This window comes from Myotis daubentonii, chromosome 4, assembly GCF_963259705.1.
Source record: "Myotis daubentonii chromosome 4, mMyoDau2.1, whole genome shotgun sequence".
Lineage (NCBI taxonomy): Eukaryota > Metazoa > Chordata > Mammalia > Chiroptera > Vespertilionidae > Myotis > Myotis daubentonii.
In genome coordinates this window covers 73,169,877-73,191,496 of record NC_081843.1, presented here as the reverse complement: position 1 = coordinate 73,191,496, position 21,620 = coordinate 73,169,877, and the positions used below count along the sequence as shown (strand labels likewise).

General features: G+C 40.2%; 1 long non-coding RNA gene across 1 annotated transcript in view; it reads right to left on the bottom strand.

Moving 5' to 3' along the window:
- The window catches only part of LOC132233480 (uncharacterized), a 37,368-nt gene extending 22,104 nt beyond the window's left edge, over nt 1–15,264 (bottom strand). Inside the window, exon 1 of the long non-coding RNA XR_009452642.1 lies at nt 15,215–15,264. This is a non-coding gene — a long non-coding RNA (uncharacterized LOC132233480). The remainder of the gene's footprint in view (nt 1–15,214) is intronic.
- Between the last annotated feature and the right edge of the window lie 6,356 nt (nt 15,265–21,620).

The window sequence follows — 21,620 nt, the reverse complement described above, 5'->3', positions numbered from 1 at the left end:
GGTCAGTGTACGTTGTAGCGACCCATCATTCTGCCGTTCAGTCTATTTGCATATTACCCTTTTATTATATAGGATATTCAATTCAGTGGAGGAAATACAAATGAATTTATATGTATACTAGAGGCCCAGTGCATGAAATTCGTGCACTCAGGGGGGGTCCCTCAGCCCGGCCTGCACCCTCTTGCAGTCCAGGAACCCTTGGGGGATATCTGACTGACAGTGGGCCTAAGCCGACAGACATCCTTAGTGCTGTCGCAGAGGCAGGAGAGGCTCCCACCACCGCTGCTGTGCTCGCCAGCCATGAGCCCAGCTTCTGGCTGAGCAGCACTCCCCCTGTGGAAGCGCACTGACCACCAGGGGACAGCTCCTGCATTGAGTGTCTGCTCCTGGTGGTCAGTGCACATTATAGCTACTGGTCAAACAGTTGAATGGTTACTTAAGCTTTTAAATATATAGATATTTATAATGTACATATACACATTATGTTATATATAATTACATTTTATTTATATAATATTTTATATACTTATATGACATAATTATACTATATTTAAAATATATTAATTATATATATTAATTTATAATTGTGGTATTAAATACAATTATGTTTATAAAGTATATTATGCAATAATTTATATGCATGTAAATTTCTTTATATTTCTTTCAGTGAATTAGTCCCATTTACTAGGAATAAAACACATTAAATTCACAAGCCTCATTTTTAAAGGTGGTAATTAAAAAGTTATGAACAAAGTATAATATGCTGAAATGTTTGAAAATTAGTTGGTAAAATAATCCTAGTTATTTCCAGAAATTAAGTCATTCCATGGTATTGTTCAGTTGTGAGGGAGCTGTAGTAACTTTTACAGGTTAATAGGCTACCAGTAATAATGGAGAACAAATAAGCACTGCTTTGTGAACTCCTGCCATCTGGATAAGTGGGGTTCATTATTGAGGCATTCTTCACTTTATACATAAGTTGTTTTATTTTTTAAAATTAAGATCTGTGTGTTTAGTTTATTTTTTAATATATATTTTATTGATTTCAGAGCAGAAGGGAAAGGGAGAGAGAGAAGAAAACATCAATGATGAGAGAGAATCATTGATTGGCTGCCTCCTGCACACGCCCTACTGGAGATGGAGCCTGCAACCCAGGCATGTGCCCTTGACTGAAATCAAACCCGGGACCCTTCAGTGCACAGGCCGATGCTCTATCCACTGAGCCAAACCAGGTAGGGCTATACATAAATTGTTTTAAATAGCAAACTCCCCTAGCATTTAGAAATTACATATATATAATTCTATCTATACACAGTTATATCAGTTGTGTAAGATGACACATATCTGGTCTGAAACCCCACTTTATTCCTATTGAAATGTCAACCATTACATCAATGCTTTAAATGTCATCTTAGCAGACTAAAAGGCATTAGTGTATATTTTGAGCAATGGAAGTGATTTTGAAAGATGAAAGAGTCCAATGAGTTTGAAATGGTGTCACAGGACAGTTTTACATCTAGATTACTCACAGCTCTTAAAATCTTCTGCTACCCATAGTCATCAAGGTGTTGAAGCAACAACATTAGAATCAAGCCAAAGGTATACTGAATAGGTATATAAGAGAATATATGTTGACTACTTGGTGAAATGTCTCTGTATGTGAATACTTGTGAATTACTATTAATTTTGTATTACTGTATCTACTCACACCATATGGTAGCCCACACATAAATGTGCCTCTGGTTTTCTATTTCAAATGCAGAACTAAGTTTTATATCCCCACAGCCCTCAGCAAACACATAATAGATGCTCATAGTTGAAGGAGCTCCCTTAAAGGGGAGGGAAGGACACAAAACATGTTCAACTATTTAAAAAACGGCACTTGTATTGCCTATTCAGTTTGCAGTGTCTGACTCATCCATTGCTTCTCATCACAATGTCTACCACTCCTTACAGTGGTTTCCACTGACGTCTGTTCTATCTTTCCATTGCATCTTCTCCCCCACTTTTGGAATCTTCCTTCTTTTGCTGATCCCTGTCTCCAAAAGGTATATCCATCCCTTTGCTTCCCAATACTTCTGTTTCTGTCAACATAGCCTTCCATTTCACACCTCTGATTTCCATCATAAGTATGGGACAATAAGACTATTACATCAATAAACACCATTTCCCCCTCTTTATTGGAGTAGATAATTAAGTGACCTTGAACTTGCATTCAAGACTAATTAAATACTGAAAACCAACAGGATAAAGGAGCATGAGCAAGGCAAGTCCAGAGGGGATTCTCTTGGGTATATTTTCCACTGTGGAACAGTGACTCAGCATAGCCAGAGTGGTGCTCCAAGAACATGTATGTGTGTTCAAGGGTGGGTGGAGGAAGGCTTACAAGGCAGGAATTGTTGTAGAAGCTTCTTCAGGCAAAAGAAATATTCCCAGAGGATCTCCATTTTGAAAATTTTATTTTTGCTGATCTTTTTATGTGTAGATGTATTCATTATGTACATGGACCTGTTTTTAAAACAGTGTCTTTTTACATTTATTTTTAAGATAATTTGAATCTTTAGCACAATATTAAAATATTACTCTATAATTCAAGGTCATATTTGCACTGAATAAATTAGCTTAATTCAAGTGTCACATTGACTAGGAATATTAAGTATATGTGCACATGCTCCTAGAGCACCCAAGGAATTGCTAGGTAATCTTTGGATGTATTGGCATAAACATCCTCTTCAGAGGAAGGAAGATGTTGTTTCTTGACTTTCCTTGAGTTACAGAGTAAATTCCTCATTGGCTGGAATCTGGAGAATGTCTTCCTCATAACCATCAATGATTATTTGAAACATGAAGAATGAAGTACTTCTTGAATATATGGTAAATAAGAAGAAACTCTAGGCATTCTAGAGCAGTGGTTCTCAACCTTCCTAATGCCGCGACACTTTTATACAGTTCCTCATGTTGTGGTGACCCCCAATTTCATTGTTACAAATTGAACATAATTAAAGCATAGTGATTAATCACAAAAACAATATGCAATTATATATGTGTTTTCCGATGGTCTTAGGCGACCCCTGTGAAAGAGTCGTTCGACCCCCAGAAGGGTCGCGACCCACAGGTTGAGAACCGCTGTTCTAGAGAGTGGGAAATTGCTTAGCATTTAAAGGGATTCTAAAATAACACAGGCCTACAAATTGGTTGCATAGACATTAATTTCAATCTGTAATGCAATAAATAATCTTCATTAGACATAAAAAAAGATAATTTGTATTTGCAGATATGGCCAACAGTTTATAAAAATTAACACAGACCAGTTGACTCTCAATTAAACTGCTCATCTGGTCCATAAGTATCTTTCTTCTTTTTGGATTTCATAAGCCAAATGGTGTCTTAAAATTGGCAAGCGTAGTCCCAATTCTGTTGAATGTATTGAACATACTTTTCTATGGAAAAATGTTATGAGTACAAAAACGACATCTAGAGGTGACTGTCAATATATATATTTTTTGCATGTACTTTGTATTTGTTTTTATATTTGAAAAATACCTTAGGAAAAGTTTGGGTAACAGAATTAGCAATAGAATTATTGGATTCCTCCTCACAACAACTCTAGGGATAGTATTATACTCATTTTACATTTCTATCTCTTTCAGTTTAACAAGCATTTATTGAGTTTACTAAATGCTGGCACTAGTGATACCAAGATAAGTATGATGTAGTTACTGAATGGTTTATTAAAGAAAATAATATGACATCCATTCCATGTAGTTCATGCTGGTGGGGTAAGTTCAGGGTGTTATGAGATATGGAGGAAGGATAATTCATTCACCCATCTGCAGAGGGCTTGGAAATGAAGCAGTGTCAGGTAAGCTCCCTGCAGGCAGCTGACCGGGGGAGGAGTTCTCGGCAGACATAATAGCTTCAGTAAATCCATGGGGCAGAGAAATAGTATATGTGGTTTCAACATTCAAGAGGGCAAAGTGAGCAATAAATAATGATGAGAAATAAGACCACATAGTCAGAGTCCTATGTAGCCACCCTAAGGAATTTGGGCTTGGAGGCACCAAGAGTAAATATTTTATCCCGAAAAGTCATTACATGAAGATTTTTATTTTATTTTATTTTTTACCCAGTTCTGTTTGTCTCCAAAGTCTATACAAGTGATGGCGAACCTTTTGAGCTCAGCGTGTCAGCATTTTGAAAAACCCTAACTTAACTCTGGTGCCATGTCACATATATAAATTTTTTTTTTTTTTCAGGTAGGCTAAGCAAGGTTTTGTTTATTTCTGGAATGGGGAGAAAACTTTACATTCATTTTGCTAATATATTCCAGGATATTTCTTTTACTCTTTTTAAAGAATATAATAAAATTTACTCATCTGCATCCAACCGCAATGACCCTGAGAGAGTAGAGAAACAGAAGGTGATTCAAGGGGACCCAAGACCCTGTTGAAGAGAAGTAGCTCTAAGTGTGACTGGGAAATACCAAGGAGCAGACCAAAGCCACCTCTTTGAGAATGTGTTCCTGGTGGTGATTAGATGGCGTTAGTAACTGAAATTCCCAGGGGAGCTGCCGGGGTCCAACCCCAGTGGGTCCAGGGGTCCCCAAAGGTGTGGATGGAGTCAGCGAAGAAGGAATGACACGGAGACAGCGTTCAGTTGATCAGCAGCCTAGCCAGGATCTCCAGCCAAGTTCTGGTCTCGATCTCCAGAGAGGTTCTGTGTCCATGTTCTCTTGCTAGGTTCTCCAGCCAGGTTCAGTCACCAGATTCTAGTCAGGCCCTCTTGCCAACCTCTGCAGTCAGGTTCAGTCCAGGATCCCTTGCCATGTTCTCTCCAGCGAAGCTCCTCCATCTCCAGGTTCCGCGTAGGTTCTGTCTTCTGAATTCTGTCTGTTGTTGTCTTTTTTTTTTTTTATTGCTTAAAGTATTACAAAGGGTATTACATATGTATCCATTTTATCCCCCCGCCCTAGACAGTCCCCTAGCCTCCCCTATCCCCCAGTATCTTATGTCCATTGGTTATGCTTATATGCATGCATACAAGTCCTTTAGTTGATCTCTTACCCCCCTACCTCTTGCCCCCCAACCCTCCCCGGCCTTCCCGCTGCAGTTTGACAATCTGTTTGAGGCAGTTCTGCCTCTGTATCTATTATTGTTCAAAAGTTTATAATGGTCTCTATTGTCCATGAATGAGTGAGATCATGTGGTATTTTTCCTTTATTGACTGGCTTATTTCACTTAGCATAATGCTCTCCAGTTCCATCCATGCCGTTGCAAATGGTAAGAGTTCCTTCCTTTTTACAGCAGCATAGTATTCCATCGTGTAGATGTACCACAGTTTTCTAATCCATTCATCTACTGATGGGCACTTAGGCTGTTTCCAGATCTTAGCTATGGTGAATTGTGCTGCTATGAACATAGGGGTGCATATATCCTTTCTGATTGGTGTTTCTGGTTTCTTGGGATATATTCCTAGAAGTGGGATCACAGGGTCAAATGGGAGTTCCATTTTCAGTTTTTTAAGGAAACTCCATACTGTCTTCCATAGTGGCTGCACCAGTCTGCATTCCCACCAGCAGTGCACAAGTGTTCCTTTTTCTCCACATCCTCTCCAGCACTTGTCATTTGTTGATTTGTTGATGATAGCCAGTCTGACAGGTGTGAGATGGTACCTCATTGCTGTTTTGATTTGCATCTCTCGGATGATTAGTGACTTTGAGCATGTTTTCATATGTCTCTTGGCTTTCTGGATGTCCTCTTTTGAAAGGTGTCTATTTAGGTCCTTTGCCCATTTTTTGATTGGATTGTTTATCTTTCTTTTGTTAAGTTGTATGAGTTCCCTATAAATTTTGGAGATTAGGCCCTTATCAGATATGTCATTGGCAAATATGTTTTCCCACACAGTGGGTTTTCTCGTTGTTTTGTTGATGGTTTCTTTTGCTGTGCAGAAGCTTTTTATTTTGATGTAGTCCCATTTGTTCATTTTTTCTTTAGTTTCAAGTGCCCTAGGAGCTGTATCAGTGAAGAAATTGCTTCGGCATATGTCTGAGATTTTGTTGCCTTTGGATTCTTCTAGAATTTTTATGGTTTCCTGTCGTACATTTAAGTCCTTTATCCATTTTGAGTTTATTTTTGTGTATGGTGTAAGTTGGTGGTCTAGTTTCATTTTCTTGCATATATCTGTCCAATTTTCCCAGCACCATTTATTGAAGAGACTATCTTGGCTCCATTGTATGTTCTTGCCTCCTTTGTCAAATATTAATTGAGCATATTGGTTCGGGCCGATTTCTGGGGTCTCTATTCTATTCCATTGATCTATATGCCTATTCTTGTGCCAGTACCAGGCAGTTTTGAGAACAGTGGCTTTGTAATACAACTTGATATCTGGTATTGAGATCCCACCTACTTTGTTCTTTTTCAGGATTGCTGCAGCTATTCGGGGTCTTTTTTTATTCCAGATGAATTTTTGGAGAGTTCGTTCTAGATCTCTGAAGTATGCCGTTGGTATTTTAATGGGAAGTGCGTTGAATTTATAGATTGCTTTGGGTAGTATGGACATTTTAATGATGTTGATTCTACCAATCCATGAACACGGTATGTTCTTCCATCTGTTTATGTCTTCCTCTATATCTTTTTTCAACGTCCTGTAGTTTTCTGAGTAGAGGTCTTTTACCTCTTTAGTTAAGTTTATTCCTAGGTAGCTTAATTTTTTTGGTGCAATGGTAAACGGGATTGTTTTTATAATCTCTCTTTCTGAAAGTTCACTATTGGTGTATAGAAATGCCTCAGATTTCTTGGGGTTAATTTTGTATCCTGCTACATTGCCAAATTCATGTATTAAGTCTAGTAGCTTTTTGATGGAATCTCTAGGGTTTTGTATGTATAATATCATGTCGTCTGCAAATAAGGACAGTTTTACTTCCTCTTTTCCAATTTGGATGCCTTTTATTTCTTCTTCTTGCCGAATTGCAATGGCTAACACTTCCAGTACTATGTTGAACAGGAGTGGTGAGAGGGGGCATCCCTGTCTTGTTCCTGTTCTTAGGGGAAATGGTGTTAGTTTTTGTCCATTGAGTATGATGTTGGCTGTGGGCCTGTCATATATGGCTTTTATTATGTTGAGGTATGATCCTTCTACTCCCACCTTGCTGAGAGTTTTTATCAAAAATGGGTGTTGAATTTTGTCAAATGCTTTTTCTGCATCAATTGATATGACCATGTGGTTTTTTTCTTTCAATTTGTTTATGTGATGTATCACGTTTATTGATTTGCGGATATTGTACCATCCTTGCATCCCTGGGATAAATCCTACTTGGTCATGGTGTATGATCTTTCTGATGTACTGCTGGATCCGATTTGCTAAGATTTTGTTGAGGATTTTGGCATCTATGTTCATGAGGGATATTGGCCTGTAATTCTCTTTCATTGTGTTGTCTTTACCTGGTTTTGGTATTAGGGTGATGCTGGCTTCATAGAATGAGCTTGGAAGTGTTCCTTCCTCTTGAATTTTTTGTAGTAGTCTGAGGAGGATAGGTTTTAGTTCTTCCTTGAATGTTTGGTAAAACTCCCCTGTGAAGCCGTCTGGTCCTGGGCTTTTGTTTGATGGAAGCTTTTTGATGACTGCTTCAATTTCTTCCATAGTTATTGGCCTGTTGAGATTTTTAGATTCTTCCTGATTGAGTTTTGGAATGTTGTATTTTTCTAGGAATTTGTCCATTTCCTCCATGTTGTCTAGTTTGTTGGAGTAGAGCTGTCCATAGTATTTTTTAATAATCATTTGTATTTCTGTGGGGTCTGTTGTTATTTCGCCTCTATCGTTTCTGATTTTATTTATTTGGGTCCTCTCTCTCTGCTTCTTGGTGAGTCTGGCTAGAAGTTTGTCAATCTTGTTTATCCTTTCAAAGAACCAGCTCTTGGTTTCATTGATTTTCTGTATTGTTTTTTTGGTCTCTATGTCATTTATTTCTGCTCTCATCTTTATTATCTCCTTCCTTCTGCTCACTCTGGGGTTTTCTTGTTGCTCTCTTTCTAATTCTTTGAGTTGTAGAGTTAGATGATTTACTACCATTTTTTCTTGTTTTTTGAGATAGGCCTGTAGAGCTATAAACTTCCCTCTCAGGACTGCTTTCATTGTGTCCCATAGGTTTTGGATTGTTGTGTCTTCATTGTCATTAGTTTCCAGGATGTTTTTAATTTCTTCTTTGATCTCATTGGTAACCCAATCAATATTTAATAGCATGCTATTCAGCTTCCAGGTGTTTGAGTATTTTGGGTTGTTTTTATTGTAGTTTATTTCTAGTATTATGCCATCGTGGTCTGCGAAGATGCTTTTTATGATTTCAATCTTCTTGAATTTGGGGATACTTTGCTTGTGACCCAATATGTGGTCTATTTTTGAAGATGTACCATGAGCACCTGAGAAGAACGTATATTCCCTGGCTTTGGGGTGAAGTGTTCTGAAGATGTCTATTAAGTCCATCTGATCTAGTGAGTCATTTAGGATTGCTGTATCTTTGCTGATTGTTTGTCTATAGGACTTATCCAGTGCTGTCAATGGTGTATTAAAGTCCCCTACTATGATTGTATTGTTGTCGATCTCTCCTTTGATATTTTCCAGGAGTTTTTTTATGAATTTGGGTGCTCCTACATTGGGTGCATATATGTTTACCAGGGTTATATCTTCTTGTTGTATTGATCCCTTTAGTATTATGAAGTGGCCTTCCTTATCTCTTGTTAAGGCCTTCACTTTGAGGTCTATTTTGTCCGATATAAGTATTGCTACCCCAGCTTTCTTTTCCTTTCCATTTGCCTGAAAGATATTTTTCCATCCTTTCACTTCCAGTCTGTGTGAGTCCCTTCTAATGAGGTGGGTTTCTTGTAGACAGCAGATGTATGGGTCATGTTTTTTTATCCATTCAGCCACTCGATGTCTTTTGTTTGGAGCATTTAGTCAGTTTACGTTTAAAGTTATTATTGAAAGGTACTTGTTTGTAGCCATTTCTTTGTGTGTGTGTGTGTGGCTGTTTTCTTTCTGAGCTTTTTATTTCTTCTTTTTATACCAGTCCCTTTAGCATTCCTTGCATTGCTGGCTTGGTGGTGACAAACTCCCTTAGCCTTTTTTTGTCTGTGAAGCTTCTTATTTCCCCTTCAAGTTTGAATGATAGCCTTGCTGGATAGAGTATTCTTGGATTCAGTCCTTTGCTTTGCATCACTTTGTAAATTTCAGTCCATTCTTTTCTGGCCTGATGTGTTTCTGTTGAGAAATCATTTGACAGTCTAATAGGAGATCCCTTGTATGTAACTTTCCGTCTCTCTCTTGCAGCCTGTAAGATTCTCTCTTTGTCCTGAACATTTGCCATGGTGATTATGATGTGTCTTGGTGTGGGTCTTTTCGGGTTCACCTTGTTTGGGACTCTCTGGGCTTGTGTGACTTTTTTCTTCCCCACCTCAGGAAAGTTTTCTGATATTATTTCTTCAAGTAGGTTTTCTAATCCTTGTTCATCCTTCTGTTGTTCTGGTACTCCTATTATTCGTATGTTGTTTCGTTTCATGTTGTCCCAGAGCTCCCTTAGGCTCTCCTCCTGTCTTTTAATTTTTTTCTCCAATTGCAGTACATTTTGGGTGTGTTTTGCTTCCTTGTCTTCTAATTCACTAATTCGGTCCTCCGCTTCTCCTAGTCTACTGTTGATACTTTCAATGGAGTTTTTCATTGCAGCTATATCACTCTTCATTTCTTCTTGGGTCTTACTTAAGTTGTTGATTTTTTCATCTGTTTCTTCTAGCTTCTTCCATATGTTATCGATTTTTTCATCTGTTTCTCCTAGCTTCTTCCATATGTTATCGATTTTTTCATCTGTTTCTTCTTGCTTCTTGAAGAGGTTGTCGATTTTTTCCTCCATCCGGTTTATGCACTCTAGGACCCTTATTCTGAATTCTTTATCTGTCATGTTGCATGCCTCTGTATTACTTAGCTGCTTTTCTGGAGAGTCCTCCTTCTCTTTCCTTTGGGGGTTTCTTTGTCTACCCATGTTTGATCTCACTGACATATCTAGATGTTGAGTCGTTCAGTGGTTGCTCCCTGGGTGGCAGTGACTCCTTGGTCTGTGGTTGCTCTTCGGGCGGTTGCGGTAGCTGCTGCTCTTCAGTTGGCAGCAGCTCCTCTGGTGGGTGCTGTTCACAGCTGTGGTGGCTCTTCTGGCTGGTGGGGCGAGGTTTCACGTACAGCTGCTGTTCCTCAGCAGAGGATGTGGTGCTCAGGAGGTTGCTGTTGCTTGGATCTGCTTTCCAGGGGAGTTCTGCTCTTCCCGGCTGCAAACCCTCTCACCAGCTGAGCAATTTCGCCAATTCGGTGTGGGTGTTACTAGTTTCAGCTGCTCATTCCATTTGCTCCGGGACACGACCTGGGACGCGTCTGCCTATATCGCCGCCATCTTGGTTCCTCTATAAATTTTTTTATATTTGCAACCATAGTAAAACAAAGACTTATATTTTGGGTATTTTTAATATATATATTTAAATGCCATTTAACAAAGAAAAATCAACCAAAAAAATGAGTTCGCGTGTCAGAGGTGTCATAGGTTCACCATCACTGGTCTATACTTTTTACACTAAATCGTACTTACTTCATAGGCATTCTCAAAGTTAACTATTTACCAAAGGTGTAAATAAAATAAATCATATTATAACAAGGAAAAAATACTAATTTGGAAAATAATATTATTTGCACAAGCTAGTATTATAATCCTACTTTCAACATTCTTTGAACTTTGAGTCATTGATTAGACATCTTTTACTCTCATATTTTATACCATACTATGCATTCTATTTGGTTTTGTTAACTGTCATTAATATTAAAATAGCAAACTCTCCAGCATCTAATATTGGACTTACACTTGGTGGCTGCACAACAGGCACTACTGCCTTCAGTAGCTGCCTGACATAGATGTGCACCTGAGACTAGACCTTCACATCAAGGGCACCTCCTTCAAGGCACATCTGCTGGACCTGATGGGAGCAGAGGTCTCTCCCAGTCCTGGCATCAGGGATTGACATCCCCTCAACGGATGTCAGGGGAGGCCCAGGTGCTAAGGATGACTCTGCTGCCCCTAAACCATTAGCATTTCCCAAAGAGGAACAGAGGCCCAAGGGCTATGCCCTCGGCTGTGTTTACCAGTCATCCTGACCCAGGAGGGTGGGGAAGCACCCCTCTGGATGACCTCATGCGCCTTCCTAATGTGAATGGTCTTCATCCTTTTTTACCAAGTCATTTAAATAGAAAGGGTGCCGAAAAAGTGAACTATAATCGCTTGGTGCAGAGCAGAGAGAACATTTTATATTGAAGAATAAATTGTCCAAGCAGTAAATGTCACTGGGGTGAGTCCTGTAATGAGTCAGGAGGAAAACATAGGACAGTTGAGAAACTCCAGAAAGAGAAAAAAGGAATGCCTGAGAACTAAACAAAAGAGCATTAAATGCATACAGATTCAGAAAAAGACTTCTGCACACAATGGGGAAGCCTAACTGGTACGTACCCCTGCCCAGGAGGTAGGTAGAAGAACTATTATTTCAATGAAAGTTCATTGCAAACTTTTATTTCATATTTATCTTTATAAATTTAATTAAATGCCCTGATTCTTATCATAAAACCAGGGAATGTAATTTTTCAGTAAGAGCAAGTTTGTTTGTTTTTTAGCACTTTGTATTATAGCCTGTAACAGGTGAATGAGCTGCAAGTTCAATATTGTGGTTAATTCCTGGGATGGAGAATGAAGAGTGGAATTTTCAGGAGAGAGATAGAGAAGAGGCTTCAATAATTTGTTGTAACAAACAACTGAATAGTAGGAATGAATGTTTGTTATATTATTTCTTACACCTTTATAAATGCCTGAAACATTGGGACAATAGTTAGGGAAAGGAGAGATGGAGCAAGACAGGTGTCAAAGGGGTAGGAGATGAGACCAAGAGAAGAAATAGGGAGAGAGAAAAAGAGAAGGGAATATTTTGGACCTGAAGAGCTTTGTGAAGGGTTAGGGTACAGATCACACCATGCTGTTTGCTAGGGATTTGCCCTGTCAACTATTGCCCTGATTGAATAAGCTCTCCAACCATTTCTCACCAAATACGAGGTCAAGCAGCTGCCCATGGCACTCTGATATCTACAACCCAGACACAAAAGAAGTTCTTCCAAAGAAGGAAAAATGGATAACAAATGCAATTCCCTCGAAAAGAAAAGAAAAAAAACAATGAACATGTAAGCAACCTAAAGCAACTCTAAACTACTCCCTTTGGGGGCAGAAGCAGATGCCTCAGCCCAGTTCAAAATGAAATCCTGTATCCCTCAGGACCCCTTTCTTGCCATTACATATAATTTACATGCAAGTTGTCTGCATGGTTAATCTTCCTCTATAGCATCTGGTGTTTATAATCAGAAACAGATTGGTGAGAGATTTTGGAGTTCTTCATATATTGTGGGTTTTGAACATTTCTCTTCAAGTCTGTTTATTTAAAAGTTGAAAGTGCAGCTGAGTACAGGGAGATATGTGATGGGAAGTAGGAGGACAGGCCATTCATACTTGGGGCTCCCCTAATGTGGCATAATTGAATCACAGCCAGAGAGGCAAAAATAAAGGAAACTAAAAAGGACAACTCTTTTAAAGGGCTTTGAAAGCCTTCCAGCTTAGCTTTCTCACTTTCTACCCACAGCAGGTAGCTTCCACAAGGAACCCTAACTACAGTGGCTGAGCTGAAGTTGGAGTTAGGTCTTCTGAAGTGTTGTTCAGGGTTGCCTTAAGGTTTTGGTTTTCTCTTCAAATTGAGAAAATGGAAAAGTTTTAGGGATCAGCACTGCATTTGACTGGCCTGGGGAAATCAGGATTCTATACCTTGGAGCTAATGCTTTCAAATGTTGGTGACATGGTGTAATTCATCATGTTCATTCTCAAGCACAGGTCTGGGATCCTGCCGGACACATCATGCAGGCGAGGCCTTGGCAGGACACTAGGTTGGACCCTTTTTGCTTCTCACCTGCTGGCGTTTCCCTTTCTCAATGGCCTGTGGATTTGATACAGAAATTCAGAAAAATCTAGAGATAAACAAGTAGATGAAATATGAGAGAAGTGTTTACCCACTGGGGCAAAGCTGCAACTTGGAGCATTTTAGGTCTGTGGTAAATAAAAAGTAATATCAATTAAAAATTAGGATAATAATGATAACTCAGAAATGACAGTAATTAGACAAAGTTCATGTGGGAAAGTTGCCCTAGATATATTTTGGTGCAACAGAATTCCAGTGAGTTTCCTTGTTGTTTTTCTTAGCTCCTTGTGTGAACATTTATCTTAGTGCCTCACTACCACTAAACAGAAAATTCAGAAAATAGTATGAATACCTTCCTTGTTAATGTAATATTCTCCAGCTTTTTCTATATTGGCATAAAGTAATACATTATGGATTTCTTAAAGCTTAGCAGCTTGTGGTTCCATATGTGATAAAAATAAGTATAAAGGGTAATGTAATTAGTAAATTGGCAGTTATCTGAATTAACTATTCTTTAAATTTTACTTTATCAGACATGCCATATTGTGATTAAATTAAGTCATCTTTAGTATATTCTAATATTCCTAAACCACAAAGCATCTTCAACTTGGTAAAGAGAGCCTGGCTAGGAAGGAGGGGCACTAGATGTGAATTCTGGTGAGTTGTAGTCTGGGCCAGGTTCTGTCGTGTGTTGGCCTGAGGGGTTCACTTCCACTCCCTGAGCTTCAGAGTCCTGTTTTATATAAAGAGGGGCACCGATCCCCCTTCTGCCTGGCTGGTGCAGAGCTGCAAGAATCCAGAGAGATGGTACATGTTAAGCTTGTTTGTAACCTGGAACACTATTTACACGTTTATACTTTGTGGCATTGTTTTTTAAGTGAAGGGTTTTGTATACATTTTCATTTTCCTGAAAAATAATAGTTTCCAGAAAAGGAACGTGGAAACTCCTCTTTTGTTGTTACAGCTATAAAATACAAGGAGGTTTCATTTCCCAGCTTGGTCAACTCTCCTCTGCTCTAGTTCTTTTTGGAGCTTGACCTCTCCCCTCGGATTCTCTTATCCGTCACAGTCAGATTGGAAACTGTTCCTCCACTGGAGCTCAACACCACCCTGCTGGCATGTTCCACAGAGAAAATGTCTGAAGTGGAAATGGCTGAGGAAGGATTCTAACTACAGTTGCAAAGCTGGCTTGGAATGAAGGAGGCATGCCAGTCATTCATTCAGGAAATGTTTACTGGGCACCAACTATGTGCCAGGCACTCTTCTGGGTTCACAAATAAACAAAACAGGCAAAAACGCCTTCTGTCATGGAGCTTACATTCCAGAATATGAGACCAAGGACATCGAAGTCCCAGGAGGATCAGATAAGGAAGGAGAATGGATGATGCCCAATGAACAACAATATGAAACCCAGGAGGTGTTCATCCTTATTCATAGCTCCACAGCCCATAGACATGCACAGACCCAGACTTGACCATATTGGGACTGGATACTAATAGGCAGTCATTAAGCTTATTTTTTCTTATGCATTTCATAGACATATATAATAACATGGTCTAAAAAGACTAAATTAAACAGTAGTAGTTTTTTCTTGTGTGAATACTTATTTTAGTGCCTCAATGCTACTAAACAGAAAGTCCAGAAAATAGTATGAATGTCTTCCTTCTTAAGTAATACTTAGTGTCATTTACCACTGGTGCATCTGCAACCTTGCAAGGAGATCCTCCATGCTGTCCCGAATCACCAAAAGCTGAGCTTAGTGCCGGGGCATCCTTGCATGTACCATGAAGTCAGGTAGCTAGTGTTCAAGGTTAGCTTCCTCTAAGAAGCAGACATTCCTCTGCTGCCCACTATGTATGCCCGTTCTGTAGGACTCAGCAGCTACCCAGGTCCTGGTTCTCAGTCAAGTTCAGCCTCAATACTAGAATCCTGTCAATTGACACAGTTCTTGAGGCCCATCTGCTTCAGGGGCCCACCTTGTCTGTGAGTGAAACTGAAGCTCAGAGAATTGATGAGAAGCTCAGAGTGAGCCAGTGGCAGAACCTCAACCAGAATTCAAGTCTTCCAACTTCAGCTCATGTTGACATAGCATTTATTTTTATGAAAAACAAATATTATAGTTTGGGTCTTGTTGTCACTTTTCTTCTGGTGATGTGAATGGTATATTGGATTTTATCTGAGACTAGAGGCCTGGTGCACCGATGTATGCACCGGTGGGGTCCCTCGGCCTGGCCTGTACCCTCTCTATCCAGGACACCTTGGGGGATGTCAGAGAGCCGGTTTCAGGGCAGAAGAGGGACCATGGGAGGGACCATGGGAGGGCTCCAGGGCGTGTCCAGCCTGTCTCACCCAGTCCCAATCAGCCGGACCCCAGCAGCAAGCTAACCTATGAGTCGGGGTGTCTGACCCCTGGTGGTCAGTGTGCATCATAGCAACTGGTGGAACAGTTGGATGAATGGTCAGACACTTAGCATATTAGGCTTTTATTATATAGTAATTATTAGTACAGATTATTTATATTCTTCTCAAATAATAACTACTTAGTTGTATTTTAAGGGTGAAGAAAGTAGTAGATGCTCCTACAAAAAAAGAAATTGAAAGACCCTGATTTGTATATTTGGGGTAAAATCTTAGGACAAATTGGGCCTAGGTCCAGAATAAATGTGGACCATTCCTATCAGAGCATAAGAGCATAAAAATGTTTATTATATCACATCAATGTTAACAAAAATCAGATTAATAGACTTTTCAAAGAAGAAACTAAAGATAATCTCAGGCTGTGCTCATAGTAATATAGTCTTTCTGAAAGATGATTAGCTTGTTTACATACCACGTTAACATAAAAGATTTTTTAAACCAGTGAGCATCTTTTAATTAAAATCTGTGCTTTAAATAAAGACATAAAAGCAGTTCCAGCAGTGAAAAATTAAGGCAAATGTCTCCATCTAAGGTGGGGCTGCCAGATAAATACAAGATGCCCAGGTTAATTTGAATTTCATATGAATAACAGATGATTTTTTTCATATAAGTAAAAACCAAAAATCTAACTCAGCTTCCTGTATTTTTACTTCCTAAATATGGCAACTATAATCTAAGGGGGCAAATTCTGTTTCCAAATACTGCTCCTGAATAAAATCCAAAGTACATGATAGACAAGTAATTTGGAAAATAATTTTATATCTCACTGAAACAGGGTTCCTTGACATCAGCACAATTGACATTTGGGGCCAGATAATTCTTTTTTTTTAATATAGTTTTTTATTTATTTCAGAGAGGAAGGGAGAAGGAGAGAGAGACAGAAACACCAATGATGAGAGAGAATCATGGATCAGCTGCCTCCTGCATGCCCTGCACTGGGGATCAATCCTGCAACCTGGGCATATGCCCTGACTGGAAATCAAACTGTGACTTCTTGGTTCATAGGTCAATGCTCAACCACTGAGCCACACCAGCTGGGCAGGGGCCAGATAATTCTTTGTTGTGAGGCTATTCTATGTATTGCAGGATGTTCAGCAGCATTCCTGGCCTCTACTCAGTAGATGCCAGTAGCATCCCTCAGTTGTAACAACCAGAAATATCTGCAGACATTGCCAGGACACTCCTGGATGGGGGAAGGGTGTCTGTGTGTGGCAGGGGGGAGGGGGAATTAACCCTGTTTGAGGACCACTGTTCTGAGGGAGGAAACTTAAGTAAGTGTGATACATGTATTTTAATAGAAAACTAGCCTGTCCTGGACTTGAAGACAGAAGAGAAAGCCATACTCTGGTTTCTTTCTTTCCCTTTCTTTCTTTCTTTCTTTCTTTCTTTCTTTCTTTCTTTCTTTCTTTCTTTCTTTCTTTCTTTCTTCCTTCCTTCCTTCCTTCCTTCCTTCCTTCCTTCCTTCCTTCCTTCCTTCCTTTCTTTCTTTCTTTTTTAATCCTCACCTGAGGATATTTTTCCATTGATTTTTAGAGTGGAAGAGAGAGGGAAAGACAGAGAGAAATATTAATATGAGAGAAACACATCAGTTGGTTGCCTCCTGCACACATCCCATCTAGGGCCTGGGCCGGGGAGGATCCTCCAACTGAGGTACTTGCCTTTGACCAGAATCAAACCTGCAGTCCGACACTCTGTCCACTGAGCTAATTGACTAGAACTCTGGTTTCATTTTACAGCACCTTGGGAGAGACACCAACGAGAACTGATGGGAAGTGGTTGAGAGGTTGCAAAGCTGGCGGATGTGGGATTGCTTTGCAATCTGAGGCACTGTAGAGAAGGTCCTGCTTCTCAAGGGCTTTGAGAGGAAAAGGCTGTAGGAAGTACTTGTGAGAAGGCTCTGAATCCCAGCATAGTCTCATCCAGGCTCTGAAAGAACAGTTAGTACAGAGTCTGCTGATTTCTGGAAAAGGAGTGTTTTATTTGGATAGCAATAAGTGAAATTCCAACCTAGACCACCTAGCTGAATAATCATGCGTGTGTGTCCAAAACAAACAAATTGCCAAGAGATGTGTAGAGAACCAGAGTGGGAAACTGTTTACGACATGATTTTCAGAAAACAATTTGACAGGGAATTTTGCTAAGGTGCTGTTGCTTTTATTTTCCCCAAGAAAACATATGAATTTAGTTTGCTGTCTAAACCAAAAAGGTAATGTGGTTATGCATATTATAGAGAAGTTTTTAAAGCATTAACCTTTCAAGTCCTTGTGACTCTAATTACTGTTCTTTGTTTGTATATAGAGAGTCACTAATCATTCCTTCCTGCAAGGAATTTTCAGTTCTAATCCTATTTTCCACTCAAATTCTGCATGGTTGCCAGATTGGAGTGAAAAATCAAATCCACTTCCAGTGAAGAGAGACTCAAAAGAACAGTAGTTCAAAGAAAATTCCAAAGAAAATGCATGAACTTCTTATTCTGCCTTTATTAGTTTTAAATCTACAACTTCATATTTTGTGAGGATAATGCAAAAAAAATTTTTAATTGAGTCATTCTAATTTTTCCTCCTGCATGCCCTCTACTGGGGATTGAGCCCTCAACCCAGGCATGTGTCCTGACCAGGAATCGAACCAGTGACCTCTTGGTTCATGTGTCAGTGCTTAACCACTGAGCAACACTAGCCAGGCTAATTGAGTCATTCTAACTAAATGTAAGAGATGTATTCCTATTATGTCAAGGCAATTCTGCTGTAAGGGTGAAGAAACTCAGTTCTTGTCCTCAGTTCTTTCTTTAGACAAACAAAATAAATGATGCCTAAAGATGCAGCAAAGACCAATTGCCCTTAAGATAAAATCCAGAATCCTTACAGCAGTCTACAAGGTTCTAAATTATCTGACAGGAATAGATCATTTTCCCTAACTCCTAGGGTAAGTTCCTCTAATATATAGACCCCAAAATAGAATAGCTCAAATAAAACAAATTTGAACAATCTCTCTTATAACAGATTAGAAGTATGCAGATGGTCAGTGGTCCAGGATTCATGGGGAGCTTGATCCATGAAGTCATCCACTGACCCAAGTAAAGGGTGTCCCAAAATTCACGCAAGAAGTAATTTTGATAGAAAACACAGGTTTATAATTAAAAATTGTAAATTTTTTATTGAGTCATAAAGTATACAGTATAGGGTTATGTATGGAATAGCACATTGGGTAAATGGCCTCCACAGATTTGCTGGCACATACGCAAAGCCGTGGTCTTCATTGGTCTTCATTGTCCCTGCTCCTGGGCTATAATTGGTACTTGGTAATGCTTATCAAATTGAAGGGATTGAAATCAAAAGGCAACAGATATTAGAATCTGATTCAATAAACCAACTAAAATTAGGCTTTTATTTTTTGTTGTTGTTGTTAATGCTCACACAAAATTCAAATCTTGCGTGAATTTTGGGACACCCTTTACTTTCTATCTTGTTGCTCTGCAGTCATTCTCCTTATCCATATGTTCAAAGCTGGCTCACCACTGAGAGGGCAAGGGCTACGCCCTCCATCTTATCCCGGATCCTCCATATTTAGGCAGCAGCCATCAGCCATGTGCTCGGCAAGGAGCTTCTTCCCAGAAGCCCAAGCCTCTGCTCTTTAAACTAACCAATGATGATCAAGGGAAGTGCGCGCCATAGACACAACCACATCCTGTGTAACAAGACCCCGACTGGCACCTGGCCAATCAGCAGGGCCCACAGTCCTCTCTCCTCCCCTTACTCCAATCCCCCTATAAAAACCCCTCTTCCCACAGAGCTAGCTCTCTCTCTGCCGCTTGCTGCTGCGTCAGCGAGTGTGGTCGGGGAGCCGAGATAGCTCAAATAAAGACTCTATCTGCTTTTGCATGGGACACGGCGCTCCCTGGTGGTCTTTTGGGGATCCTGAAATCTCGGCTTAACAACCACCACCCTCCTTGTGTTCCAACCTGTAGAAAGGTAAGCAGAGAGGTGGGCAAATAGCTTTCCTTTAAAGATGTGTTACAGGGTTAGTTTCCTAGGAAACAGACTCTGTGGTGTGTATTAGTGTGTAGGAGGTTCCTTAGGGAGTACTCCTGAGATCATCACCTGTGGGGGTTGGAGAAGAAGGGGGAGGAAGCCTAACTGGGCAGAGGGAGAAGGTAAGCCACAGGATAGTCTTAAGGTCTCAACTGACCTTTTGGGGAACACTGATGAAGACATGGCCCTTAGAGTTGGGATTTGAATTTGGGCCTTGTGTCCCTTGACCAGCCTCAAGCTACTCCAGGAAGGGGGCATGGCCTTGGATGAGTCAGCTCTTTTCAGCTGAGGCAATTCCCAAAGATGGCTGTCAGCTAATAACCTTCCAGGTGGCTAGGTGGCAGCACAACACAGCAGCTATGAAAAGATATAACCTGGAAGTTGCAGAAACCCATTCAACTTACATCTCATTATCTAGAACTCCTAGGGCGGCCACCATAGCTGCCAAGTCGGCTGGGAAATACAGTCCCCAGATGGAGGCAATATGCTCAGCTATGAAGGGGAAGGAAGGGGAGAGTGGACATTGGGGAACAATTGCAAGAGGGAAGGAAAATCATTGCTTCAGTTTATTCCGTTTATTGACTATTTTAAATCAAAAACTATTTTACTGAAGAAGCTACCCACAAAGCCCAGAGGCAGAAAGAGAGCTAAAAATGGGACAAGAACTGAGAGGTGATGTCTTGAGTAATGATGACTACACCAAACTTAGTTAGATTTTGCGAATGAGCCATCACAGATTCCCCAGAGCTCTGTACAAAGGGGTTCCTGTTCCCCACAACCCCAAGTCACAAGGAGAACTAAATGAAGAAATATCTGACTTTGAGCTCTATTTCTATTTCTACCTCTGGAATTAGATGCTTCTCTAAGACCTTCTACATATCAGAGCAAGTCACTTAATGTAGAATATGAAAGGTACTGAAATGTGATTCTGCTTCTATAAAGAAAACAGTAATTATATTGACCGAAACCAGACACAAATCAGATAGCACTAATACAAATTTATTACTTTCTATTAGTGGTACTTGGGTATTTGACATAATAATGGTATGTGGAAAGAAAGGAAACTAAGAAAAGCTTAAATGCCTGCTTCCCCTCTTTCTAAACAAAACAGCTGGACAAGTTCCTGCCACTGACTGGACCAGGGATTGGAACCTATTATGAAAAGCGCCATCTATATGCTAAGCACAGATCAGCAGCCTCTGAAGAAGCCTGGTAATAAAACTCTTACCAATAGCAGCACTGTATGAAGTAGCATGGGACTAAGCAGCCAACTGATTCTCTCATGAAGTTGGAATATGACAGAGAGAGGAGCCAGTGTGCAGGAACAGGAAATCATAGTAAAACTGTAGAGACAAAAACTGAGGGAGATGAGCGACCAATTTCTGACTTCTACAATGGCCAATGGGCTCCTGAAAGTGCTTTGTTTTCTTCTTTGAGGGCAAATTCCAACCACAGGTTGAAGCTAAGATGCTTATGAAGCCCCAGGGCTTCTTACTGAGACAGCCCCCCACTCCCCAGGGCTGTGGATGCCTGTGCTTCTCTTGCCCCAGCATCCTCACCTCCAGCATCCATCACTTGAAGCTATCTGAGTGACTCCACAACTAATAATTTAAACATGCCTAGTGAGAAAGTCTCCATCCCCACCCACAAGTATGGTGAAACTAAGACCCAAGTTTACAGCTCAGGAAACTGAAGTTGTGGTGTTAATATCTTCAGATTAAAAGGTATCTTTAGGAAATCTCTAGTCAGTCTTTCCACTGGGACCTCATCCTAGACTCTCCTGCACAGCACTCGACTCTGCCAAAGATCCTCTCTCCTCTTCCCTCTGCCTCGTCCCCCTCCTCCCACCACACCAGTGCTGGCATCCATGGGACTCCTTAGCTGCACATGAAGGGGCCTACGTGGAATCCTGTCTCTCCCCACCTCTGGGATTTAGCCAGAGCCAAGCACATGGGATAGGTAAGAGTAAGAATTCCACAGGTTTGGGTTTAAATCTTAGCAGTGTGGTCTTGGAAAAGTCATGTATCCGCCCCAAGCCTCCAACTCCTCATTTGTAAAATAGAAACATAATAAAAAATATGGACTTTGGTAAGAATTAAGTGAGGTAAAATTAGCTCTTGGCACAGGGCCTAGAATGTAGTAG